The sequence below is a fragment of the Leuresthes tenuis genome, unplaced genomic scaffold, assembly GCF_036924035.1.
Source record: "Leuresthes tenuis unplaced genomic scaffold, fLeuTen1.0.hap1 SCAF_12, whole genome shotgun sequence".
NCBI lineage: Eukaryota > Metazoa > Chordata > Actinopteri > Atheriniformes > Atherinopsidae > Leuresthes > Leuresthes tenuis.
The window spans coordinates 9,667,161-9,678,125 of NW_027325366.1; the positions used below are offsets into that span (position 1 = coordinate 9,667,161).

The window sequence follows — 10,965 nt, forward strand, 5'->3', positions numbered from 1 at the left end:
TGATTATGTTTGGTTAGATATTCGAACCTTTTCTTAACTGCTTTTTACAAACTTTGGTCGGACGTTCACAATATCTTGCAGCCGAACACCTCCGCTTCCGCTTTTGATGGTGTATATTCGGGCATACGAACCTTTTCTTACCCGCTTTTTACAAACCAAGGTCGGACTTTCACACCTTCTCTTAGCTGAACAACTCCACTCCCGCTATTGATTGTGTACAGTCGGGTATTTTAACCTTTTCTTACCCGCTTTTTACCAACTATGGTTGGACATTCACACCTTCTTACAGCAGAACACCTCCGCTCCCTGTTTTGATTATGTATGGTTTGACATTCGCACCTTCTCTCACCCGCCTTTTACTATGGTTGGCCATTCACAGCTTCCTCTCCACCATACTTGTATGGTGGGATATTCACACCCACTTGCATCCGAAGACCTCCGCCCCCACTTTTGTTGATATTTAGTCGGTCATTCGCACCTTACCCGCTTTTGGCAAACTATGGCCTTCTTGCAGCCAAACACCTCTGATCTCGCTTTTGATGATGTAAGGTTGGGCATTCAGACCTTGCTTCACCTGCTTTTCACCAAATATAGTCGGACATTCACACCTTCTTGCAGCCGAACACTTCCGCTTTTAGTGTTCTATGAGGCATTCACATATTTTTTTTCACCGTATTTTATAGATTATGGTTGGAAATTCTCACCCACTCTCATCCGAAGACCTCTCCTCCCGCTTTTGTTAATATATAGTCGGGCATTCGAACCTTTTCTTACCCTCTTTTTACAAATTATGGTCGAACATTCACACCTACTTGCAGCTGAATACTTCCGCTCCACCTTTTAGGTATGTATGGTTGGCATTTGCACCTCTTTTTATACTGATTGCTGAAGATTAAGTTGTTCTTTCTCAAACTACAAATTTTTTTTAATTGTTGAAACTTGATTTGAAGTGGATAAATAAGGAGGACAAACAGTTTTAAGTCAGGCTGATAGAAGGAATTAATTTTATAGCAAAATCTGTATTTCGTCATATGTCGAGAGATGCTTATTGCTGAAGAAGTTCTTTCTCATTCTACAAAGTACAACGTTGTTTATCGTTGAAACTTGATTAGACATGAATAAATATGAAGGACAAAGCAGTCTTAACTTGGTTTGAGTTAATGAATTCGTTTTATAGGAGAATCCGAATTCGTGCATAACTCATAAAATAGAGCTTATTTTCGGATTCCTGAAGAATGAGTCTGGTTCTTTCTCATAATACAAAGTTTGTTGTTTATTCTTGAAACTTCATCAGAAGTGAAGAAATAAATGAATGCCTATCAACAAATGTGGGATCTAAACTCTAGTGCTTCCTCTAAAATAATTTCCTTTCTCAATTTAGAAATGTGTGTGTGTAAGTCACAACACCCGTGACACCAAAACGGCTTTCTTTTCTCTACACTCTGCACTATGAGCACACACACCAAATCAGAAAGACTTTTTTCTCTCTTTTCTACATTATGGACTGTGGGGACACAAAACTGCTCTCTCTCTTTTTTTTTTTTTTATCGTGTGCCAGGGCGTTGTCTCACGTATTAGATTATGCTTAAGATACGAATGGGTTTATCAGTCACATCAGAATCCATACATACTGATCCTCCCGTAATAAAATGGTCGGATCTTATCAAACACACTTTGTTTCTTGTGACAATCAAGTCAGCGAAACAGCGTATACACTTCAAGACACTGAATCAAGTTTGCCACAAGAACTCATAAGTTTGGCAGTATTGCTCTGCCGTCAGCAATCATACACCCATTTTATTTTCGTGAGACATGTGCAAGCACCTGTTCATCTACTGTTCTATCACTATGAATTAGTGATCTATTATCAATAAGGATACTTCTACAACTACTATCAAAGTATGTCCGGACTTCTTATGTTGTCAGTTGCTATATATGAATAAGTGGGTAGCTACTGACAAGCATTAAGCATGTCACACAGCCCAAACATATAACATTTCAGGACACACCACACAGTTAACAACCACAGTGAAGTGTGTCAAAGCCCAAACATGTAACATTCAAAAGGACACTTACACAACACATTCAAATCAAACAGTCAGACAACATACAAGAACATATACCCCAGCCGGCATTGCTCCCTGCCTATTTTCGTACAGCACACTATGTGTGCGCACACCTTTATTCACAAACTCTTCAACTTATACTCTTTTACCGAAGCTGCTACAGCTCGATTGGCCGAATACCCTTTGATCCTATTTCGGTGAATTTGACATCTGCCTTACATATAACAGATTAGCGGTTTAGCAGTTTTAATTTAGTTTGAGTGAAGGAATTCATTTTATAGCAAAATCCGAAATCGTGAAGAACTCATGAAAGTAAGCTTATTCTCGGATTCCTGAAACTTTAGATTTGCTCTTTCTTTTACTGCAAAGTACAACGTTGTTTTTTTTTTTTAAATCTTTCTAGACATGGTAAATATTAAGGACAAAGCAGTTTTCACATAGTTTGAGTGAAGGAATTCATTTTATAGATAAAATCCCAAGAGTCTGCTTAGAAAAGAGAGTGAATGCGAAGTAGACTTTAACACGGCTATGGGAGCGAGCCGAGTGTGGGCTAACCGGGAGAATTGCTTGAAAGAAACGCGACACCGAATGAGCGATCAGAACAAAGCCTCAATACGGGATTCTCGTGGTGTTTTTGTTGCTGCCTTGTCTTTTGCACAGAGTAAAAGACAAGGCAGCCATCGAATAGGGCCCGATTGTTCCTAGTTGGAGCAAGCGTCTCAACCAAGCAAAGCTCACCATGGGGAAGGTGGCTATGCCAACTAGCCTGATGCCCTGCTCCCGCAGTGACGGATAATCGTACTCTGGTTTCTCTTCATAACGTACAAGTCTTTCGCCTTTTACTAAAGATTTCTGTGGAGAGCAGCACTAATGAGTTGTTTCTATTTTTGGCAGGCTTTACCTTTGCGGGTGAAGCCCTTTCTGTCTGTGCAAAAGAAATCTTCTTACTGTGCAGAGTGACTTCTCTGAGTAGAGTCGCCTTACTTGTTGCGACTGTGCCGATGTTCGAAGCTGGAGTGCAAAGTTGTTGCTTGAATGGTGCTTGCTGGAGCGTGTGGGAGTGCAAAGTTATACCATTTAAAAGGGCTGAAGAGTGCTCAGTGCAGCGGGTGGGCGACACTCTGGCCACCTTGAAAACCGAGGTTACATCCACTACCAGGGGCAGCCCAAGTTCTGCCGCAAGTGTGGTTAGCATGGGCACCTGGTTGAGGCTTGTACCAAGGTGTTATGTGGGAAGAGCAGAGAAATTGGGCAAACTTTTGGAGAGTGTCCAAATGGCAGGAAATGTAATCTCTGTGGAGAATTAAATCACCTCTTCAGAGATTGCCCTAAATCTTTTGCCAACAAATTAAAGACGGTAAAGCCACAGTCAAGCCAACAAAGAGAAGGACCAAAGGTGGCAGTTGGTGAACAAAGTGAAGAGGTTGACCCAATAAATTCAAACTTCCCGCCAAAAGCTTGGATTGGAAGTGAGGAGCAAAAAGGAGAGGGGCCTGTAGAGGCCTCACCACTCAGTGTTGAAGTCTGTGAGAATTCACAGGCAGAGGGTGGAGCTACGCTAAATGAGGAGGAAGAGCAGACAGGTGAGTCTGGTGAAGATACTCACCTCCCCGAAGGTCAACAGCCGAAGAGGACGGCATCTGAGCCTCTGATTCCCCAGTGGTATCAGAGAAGAGGGGAAGGGTTAGGTCCCTTTCAGACAGTTCTTCAGTGGAAGAACCTAGAGTCTTCCCCTCCGACTCACCAAATGAGGTCTCCTTTTTAACTTCAGCTCTGCAATCAACCCCCAGGGACTCAAAGTTAAATGCAACATTGCGTCAGAGGCCAACACCGAGAGTCCGAAAAGGAAATATAGATCACCCTACTCACTTTTCACCTAAAGAAATGAAGGAAGAGCTAGTTTCCCAAGAAATAACCTGTGTGTAATTTGTTTTGATAACTTAGAAAAACGAAAATGACATACCTACTTTCCTTTATGCTTTTAATGGTTCTCACCTTCTCAACACTAAATGTGAGAAGTGTGAAATCAAAGACAAGAGCCCAGAGTATTTTATCCTTCTTAGACTCCATAAAATCAGATGTGTTTTTAATACAAGAATGTGGACTACCTTTTTTAAAAAACCATAGACAATGGGAAGAAATGTGGCCCCATTTATCGATATGGAGTGGCTCAAATCAAAATAAAAATGATGGTGTGGCCATTCTAATTAAAAATCCGCATGTTCTGGTGAAAGGTAGCACAGTGGTGAGAGACGGACGGGCACTTTTAGCACACTTGAATTTTATGGGGCAAGACTTTAACCTCTTAAATATTTATGGTTTCAATGGAAAAAATGAAAGGTATGACCTTTTAGAAGATATACAGCTTTACATGCTAGGGCAAGTACCTTTAGTTGTAGGAGGGGATTTTAACTGTATCTTGAGCAGGAAAGATAGAAAAAGAGCAGGGGTAGATTTTAAAGTGGATAAGACTTGGATTTTACTTCAGGGCATATGCAGGGATTTTAAGCTTACTGACTGTTTTAAAACCATGCATCCCAGAGAGGAGGGCTTCACCTGGTTTAGTCATGATGGCACTAGAGCCTCTCGCATTGATTATTTCTTTACTAGAGATTGCCCACCCACTGATGTTAGATTAACCCCTGTTTTCTTTTCAGACCACCTTATGCTCTCCTGCACCCTTTCACCCCCTTCTGGTGTGACGGTAGGAAGTGGTCTGTGGAAACTCAACTGTTCCCTGTTGGAGGATGAAATCATAGTCAGTCAGTACAGGGAATGTTATAAAGAGTGGCAGACCCTTCAAGACCTCTACGAAACACATGCACAATGGTGGGAAATGGTGAAGGAAACGACCCAGACTTTTTTTAAACAGCAAGGTAAACGTAAAAAAAGGAAAGAGAATAGATGTATGATGGGACTACATAAACGCTTACAGCGCTACTTTAAACTAAATCAGTGTGGCATAGACTTTAAAGAAGAAATCAAAGATGTCAAAAAGGAAATGTCAGTTTTAGCAGAAATAAAGAGTAAAGGAATTTTTGTAAGAAGCAGGGAGCAGGAAATTGAGGAAGGTGAAAAAGAAAGAAAGTTATAAATAAAAAGGAGTGTATTCAAAATCTAAAAAGAGAAGATGGGTTTTTAACAAAATCCACACAAGAGATGATTGAAACTGTACATACCTTTTATAGTAACATGTACAAAGAGAAACCAGTGCACTTGGAAACATCGGCAGAAATCTTAAAATTCGTTGACAAAACCGTAAAAGAGAATGCACACTTGACACAGAATTTTACTGCTTTAGAGTTAAAAAAATGCCTAACAGGTTTTAAGAGAAGTCGAGCTCCGGGTTTAGACGGGCTTCCTGCAGAATTCTATCTGACCTATTGGGACCTTTTATCATCAGACATTTTAGATGTTTTTAAAGATTTTGAAAAACTCGACCGACTGCCTGACAGTTTTAGAGTGGGAATAGTGACTCTACTTTATAAAAAAAATGATAAGACTGACCTAAAGAATTGGAGGCCCATCACACTTTTAAACTTTGACTGTAAACTTTTTAGCAAGGTTTTAGCGACACGGTCCTCTGTTTTAGAGGAGGTAATTCACCCAGACCAAGCTTGTGCCATCTCAGGGAGACAACTCACCGACAGCCTCGTACTGATTCGAGACATCATTGATTACGCTAGAGACAGGAAACACCCGGCTTGTCATCTTAAATTTAGACTTTGAAAAAGCATTTGATCGGGTCTCGCATCAATATTTCTTTTAGGTGTTGCAGCCATCGAAAAGGGCCCGATTGTTCCTACTTGGTGAGCTTTGCTTGGTTGAGACGCTTGCCCCCCCCCCCTGCTCCTCGGCTGACCAAGTCGAAACAATCTATTCGATGGCTGCCTTGTCTTTTACTCTGTGCAAAAGACAAGGCAGCCACAAACACCACGGGAACACCGTATTGAGGCTTTGTTCTGACCACTCATTCGGTGTCGCGTTTCTTTCAAGCAATTCTCCCGGTTAGCCCGCACTCGGCTCGCTCCCAGAGCGGTGTTAAAGTCCACTTCGCATTCACTCTCTTTTCTCAGCAGATTAAAAGAAAGTTTCATCTTGGGCTCCCTGAAACTTCCATCCTGCACCGCTGTTTGCTTTTTCACAAGAGCAGAGGAGAGCGCACCGTTCCCAGCGGCACTGCAGTACCGGGTCGAGGCTTGGAGTGAACGGAACAAGCTTCTTTTTCAACTCCTATTCTTAAAAATCCATTTAATATGTTTTCCTCGTATAGAGGACATATTAAACTGATAAGAACAGATACTACACTTGATCTTAGCCAAAAGGCCGAGAAGCGATAACTGTCCACTGTTTCAGGTCCGAGGGCCCTTGCTGGCACAATGCGCACTTGTAGCAGTGTTCTTTTTATGGCCATAGGTGGCCAGAGTGTCACGTTGCACCTCCGCCCACCCGCTGCACTGAGCACTCTTCAGCCCTTTTAAATGGTATAACTTTGCACTCCCGCATGCTCCAGCAAGCACCATTCAAGCAACAACTTTGCACTCCAGCTTCGAATATCGGCACAGTCGCAACAAGTAAGGCGACTCTACTCAGAGAAGTCACTCTGTAAAGTAGCAAGATTTCTTTTGCACAGACAGAAAGGGCTTCACCCGCAAAGGTAAAGCCTGCCAATAATAGAAACAACTCATTAGTGCTGCTCTCCACGGAAGTCTTTAGTAAAAGGCGAAAGACTTGTACGTTATGAAGAGAAACCAGAGTACGATTATCCGTCACTGCGGGAGCAGGGCATCAGGCTAGTTGGTATAGCCACCTTCCCCATGGTGAGCTTTGCTTGGTTGAGACGCTTGCCCCCCCCCCCCTTGCTCCTCGGCTGACCAAGTAGGAACAATCGGGCCCTATTCGATGGCTGCCTTGTCTTTTACTCTATGCAAAAGACAAGGCAGCAACAAAAACACCACGAGAATCCCGTATTGAGGCTTTGTTCAGACCGCTCATTCGGTGTCGCGTTTCTTTCAAGCAATTCTCCCGGTTAGCCCACACTCGGCTCGCTCCCATAGCCGTGTTAAAGTCTACTTCGCATTCACTCTCTTTTCTCTGCAGACTCTTGGGATTTTATCTATAAAATGAATTCCTTCACTCAAACTATGTTAAAACTGCTTTGTCGTTCATATTTACCATGTCTAGAAAGATTTAAACAAAAAAAACAACGTTGTACTTTGCAGTAAAAGAAAGAGCAAATCTAAAGTTTCAGGAATCCGAGAATAAGCTTACTTTCATGAGTGCTTCACGATTTCGGATTTTGCTATAAAATGAATTCCTTCACTCAAACTAAATTAAAACTGCTAAACCGCTAATCTGTTACATGTAAGGCAGATGTCAAATTCACAGAAATAGGATCTAAGGCTATTCGGCCAATCGAGCTGTAGCAGCTTCGGTAAAAGAGTATAAGTTGAAGAGTTTGTGAATAAAGGTGTGCGCACACATAGTGAGCTGTAGGAAAATAGGCAGGGAGCAATGCCGGCTGGGGTATATGTTCTTGTATGTTGTCTGACTATTTGATTTGAATGTGTTGTGTAAGTGTCCTGAAATGTTATATGTTTGGGCTGTGTGACATGCTTAATGCTTGTCAGTAGCTACCCACTTATTCATATATAGCAACTGACAACATAAGAAGTCTGTACATACTTTGATAGTAGTTGTAGAAGTATCCTTATTGATAATAGATAAACTAATTCATAGTGATAGAACAGTAGATGAACAGGTGCCTGCACGTCTCACGAAAATAAAATGGGTGTATGATTGCTGACGACAGAGCAATACTGCCAAACTTATGAGTTCTTGTGGCAAACTTGATTCAGTGTCTTGACGTGTATACGCTGTTTCGCTGACTTGATTGTCACAAGAAACAAAGTGTGTTTGATAAGATCCGATCATTTTATTACGGGAGGATCAGTATGTATGGATTCTGATGTGACTGATAAACCCATTCGTATCTTAAGCATAATCTAATACGTGAGACAACGCCCTGGCACACAATCAAAAAAAAAAAGAGAGAGCGGTTTTGTGTCCCCACAGTCCATAATGTAGAAAAGAGAGAAAAAAGCCTTTCTGATTTGGTGTGTGTGCTCATAGTGCAGAGTGTAGAGAAAAGAGAGAAAAGAAAGCCGTTTTGGTGTCACGGGTGTTGTGACTTACACACACACATTTCTGAATTGAGAAAAGAAATTATTTTAGAGGAAGCAGTAGAGTTTAGATCCCACATTTGTTGATAGGCATTCATTTATTTCTTCACTTCTGATGAAGTTTCAACAATAAACAACAAACTTTGTATTATGAGAAAGAACCAGACTCATTCTTCAGGAATCCGAAAATAAGCACGAATTCGGATTCTCCTATAAAACGAATTAATTAACTCAAACCAAGTTAAGACTGCTTTGTCCTTCATATTTATTCATGTCTAATCAAGTTTCAACGATAAACAACGTTGTACTTTGTAGAATGAGAAAGAACTTCTTCAGCAATAAGCATCTCTCGACATATGACGAAATACAGATTTTGCTATAAAATTAATTCCTTCAATCAGCCTGACTTAAAACTGTTTGTCCTCCTTATTTATCCACTTCAAATCAAGTTTCAACAATTAAAAAAAATTGTAGTTTGAGAAAGAACAACTTAATCTTCAGCAATCAGTATAAAAAGAGGGTAACAAAAGGTGCAAATGCCAACCATACATCACTAAAAGGTGGAGCGGAAGTATTCAGCTGCAAGTAGGTGAAAAAGCGGGAGGAGAGGTCTTCGGATGAGAGTGGGTGAGAATTTCCTACCATACAAGTATGGTGGAGAGGAAGCTGTGATTGGCCGACAATAGTAAAAAGCAGGTGAGAAAAGGTGCGAATGTCAAAACATACATGATCAAAACAGGGAGCGGAGGTGTTTGGCTGCGACAAGGTGTGAATGTCCACCCATAATTAATGAAAAACGGACAACAAGTAGGTTCGAATGCCCAACCATACATCATCAAAAGCAGGAGTGGATGTGTTCGGCTTCAAGAAGGTATGAATGTCCATCAATAATTGCTATAAAACATGAAAGAAAATTTTCGAATATCAAACCGCACATAATCATAAGCGGGAGAGGAGGTGTTCCGCTGCAAGAAGGTGTGAATATCCACCCATAATTACTGAAAAATGGGTAAGAAAAGGTGCGAATGCCCAACCATACATCATCAAAAGCAGGAGTGGATGTGTTCGGCTACAAGAAGGTTTGAATGTCCGACCATAGTTTGGAAAAAGCGGGTAAGAACAGGTTTGTATGCCCGACTGTACACAATCAAAAGAGGGAGCGGAGTTGTTCAGCTACAAGAAGGTGTGAAAGTCCGACCATGGTTTGTAAAAAGCGGGTAAGAACAGGTTCGTATGCCCGAATATACACCATCAAATGCGGGAGCGGAGGTGTTCGGCTGTGAGTAGGTGTGAATCTCCAACCATAATTGCTGAAAAATGTGTTAGAAAAGGTAAGAATGCCGGTCCATACATCATCAAAAGCGGGAGAGGTGGTGTTCGGCTGCAAGTAGGTGTGAATGTCCAGCCATAATTACTCACAAATGGGTAAGAAAAGGTAGTATTGCCAGACCATACATGATCAAAACAGGGAACGGAGGTGGTTAAGCTGCAAGAAGGTGTTAATGTCCGACTAAAGTTTGTAAAAAGCGGGTAAGAAAAGGTGCGAATGCCCGACAATGTATGATCAAAAGAGGGAGCGGAGGTTTTCGGCTGAAAGAAGGTCTGAATGTCCATCCATAATTTGTAAAAACCGGGGAAGAAAAGGCTCGAAAGCCCGACTATACACCATCAAAAGCTGGAGCGGAGGTGTTCAGCTGCAAGAAGGTCTGAATGTCCATCAATAATTGCTAGAAAACATGAAAGAGAATTTTCGAATATCAAACCGCACATGATAATAAGCGGGAGAGGAGGTGTTCAGCTGCAAGAAGGTGTGAATGTCCACCCATAATTACTGAAAAATGGGTAAGAAAAGGTGCGAATGCTAAATCATACATCATCAAAAGCAGGAGCGGATGTGTTCGGCTACAAGAAGGTTTGAATGTCCAACCATAGTAAGTAATAGGCGGGTAAGAAAAGGCTCGAATGCCCGACTATATACCATCAAAAGCGGAAGCGGAGGTGTTCGGCTGCAAGACGGTGTGAACGTCCGACCAAAGTTTGTAAAAAGCAGTTAAGAAAAGGTTCGAATATCCAACCAAACATAATCAAAAGCGGGAGCAGAGCTGTTCGACTGCAAGTAGGTGTGAATGTCAGATCATAATTTGCAAAAAGCTGATGAGAAAGGGTGAGAATGCCCGACTATACATCATCAAATGCGGGAGCGGAGTTGTTCGGCTGTGAGTAGGTGTGAATCTCCGACCATAATTGCTGAAAAATGTGTTAGAAAAGGTAAAAATGCCGGTCCATACATCATCAAAAGCGAGAGAGGTTGTGTTCGACTGCAAGTAGGTGTGAATGTCCAGCCATAATTACTCACAAACGGGTAAGAAAAGGTAGTATTGCCAGACCATATATGATCAAAACAGGGAGCGGAGGTGGTTCAGCTGCAAGAAGGTTTGAATGTCAAACTAAAGTTCAAATATATTAACAAAAGCTGGAGGAGAGGTCTTCGGATGAGAGTGGTTGAAAATTTCCAACCATAATGTATAAAATGCGGTGAAAAAAAAGGTGTGATAGAACACTAAAAGGTGGAGCGGAAGTGTTCGGCTGCAAGAAGGTGTGAATGTCCGACTATATTTGGTGAAAAGCAGGTGAAGCAAGGTCTGAATGCCCAACCTTACATCATCAAAAGCAAGATCAGAGTTGTTTGGCTGCAAGAAGGCCATAGTTTGCCAAAA

At 41.6% G+C, this 10,965-nt stretch overlaps 3 non-coding genes across 3 annotated transcripts; 1 reads left to right on the top strand and 2 right to left on the bottom strand.

Moving 5' to 3' along the window:
- The first annotated feature begins 2,864 nt into the window (after positions 1 to 2,864).
- Positions 2,865 to 2,978, top strand: LOC140265929 (U5 spliceosomal RNA). The gene has a single exon (XR_011906610.1). It is a non-coding gene; the product is annotated as a U5 spliceosomal RNA (small nuclear RNA).
- A 3,242-nt stretch (positions 2,979 to 6,220) lies between these two features.
- On the bottom strand, positions 6,221 to 6,404 carry LOC140320607 (U2 spliceosomal RNA). Its single transcript, XR_011918439.1, has one exon. It is a non-coding gene; the product is annotated as a U2 spliceosomal RNA (small nuclear RNA).
- Positions 6,405 to 6,712: 308 nt separating this feature from the next.
- Positions 6,713 to 6,826, bottom strand: LOC140265750 (U5 spliceosomal RNA). The gene has a single exon (XR_011906446.1). It is a non-coding gene; the product is annotated as a U5 spliceosomal RNA (small nuclear RNA).
- Positions 6,827 to 10,965: the final 4,139 nt, after the last annotated feature.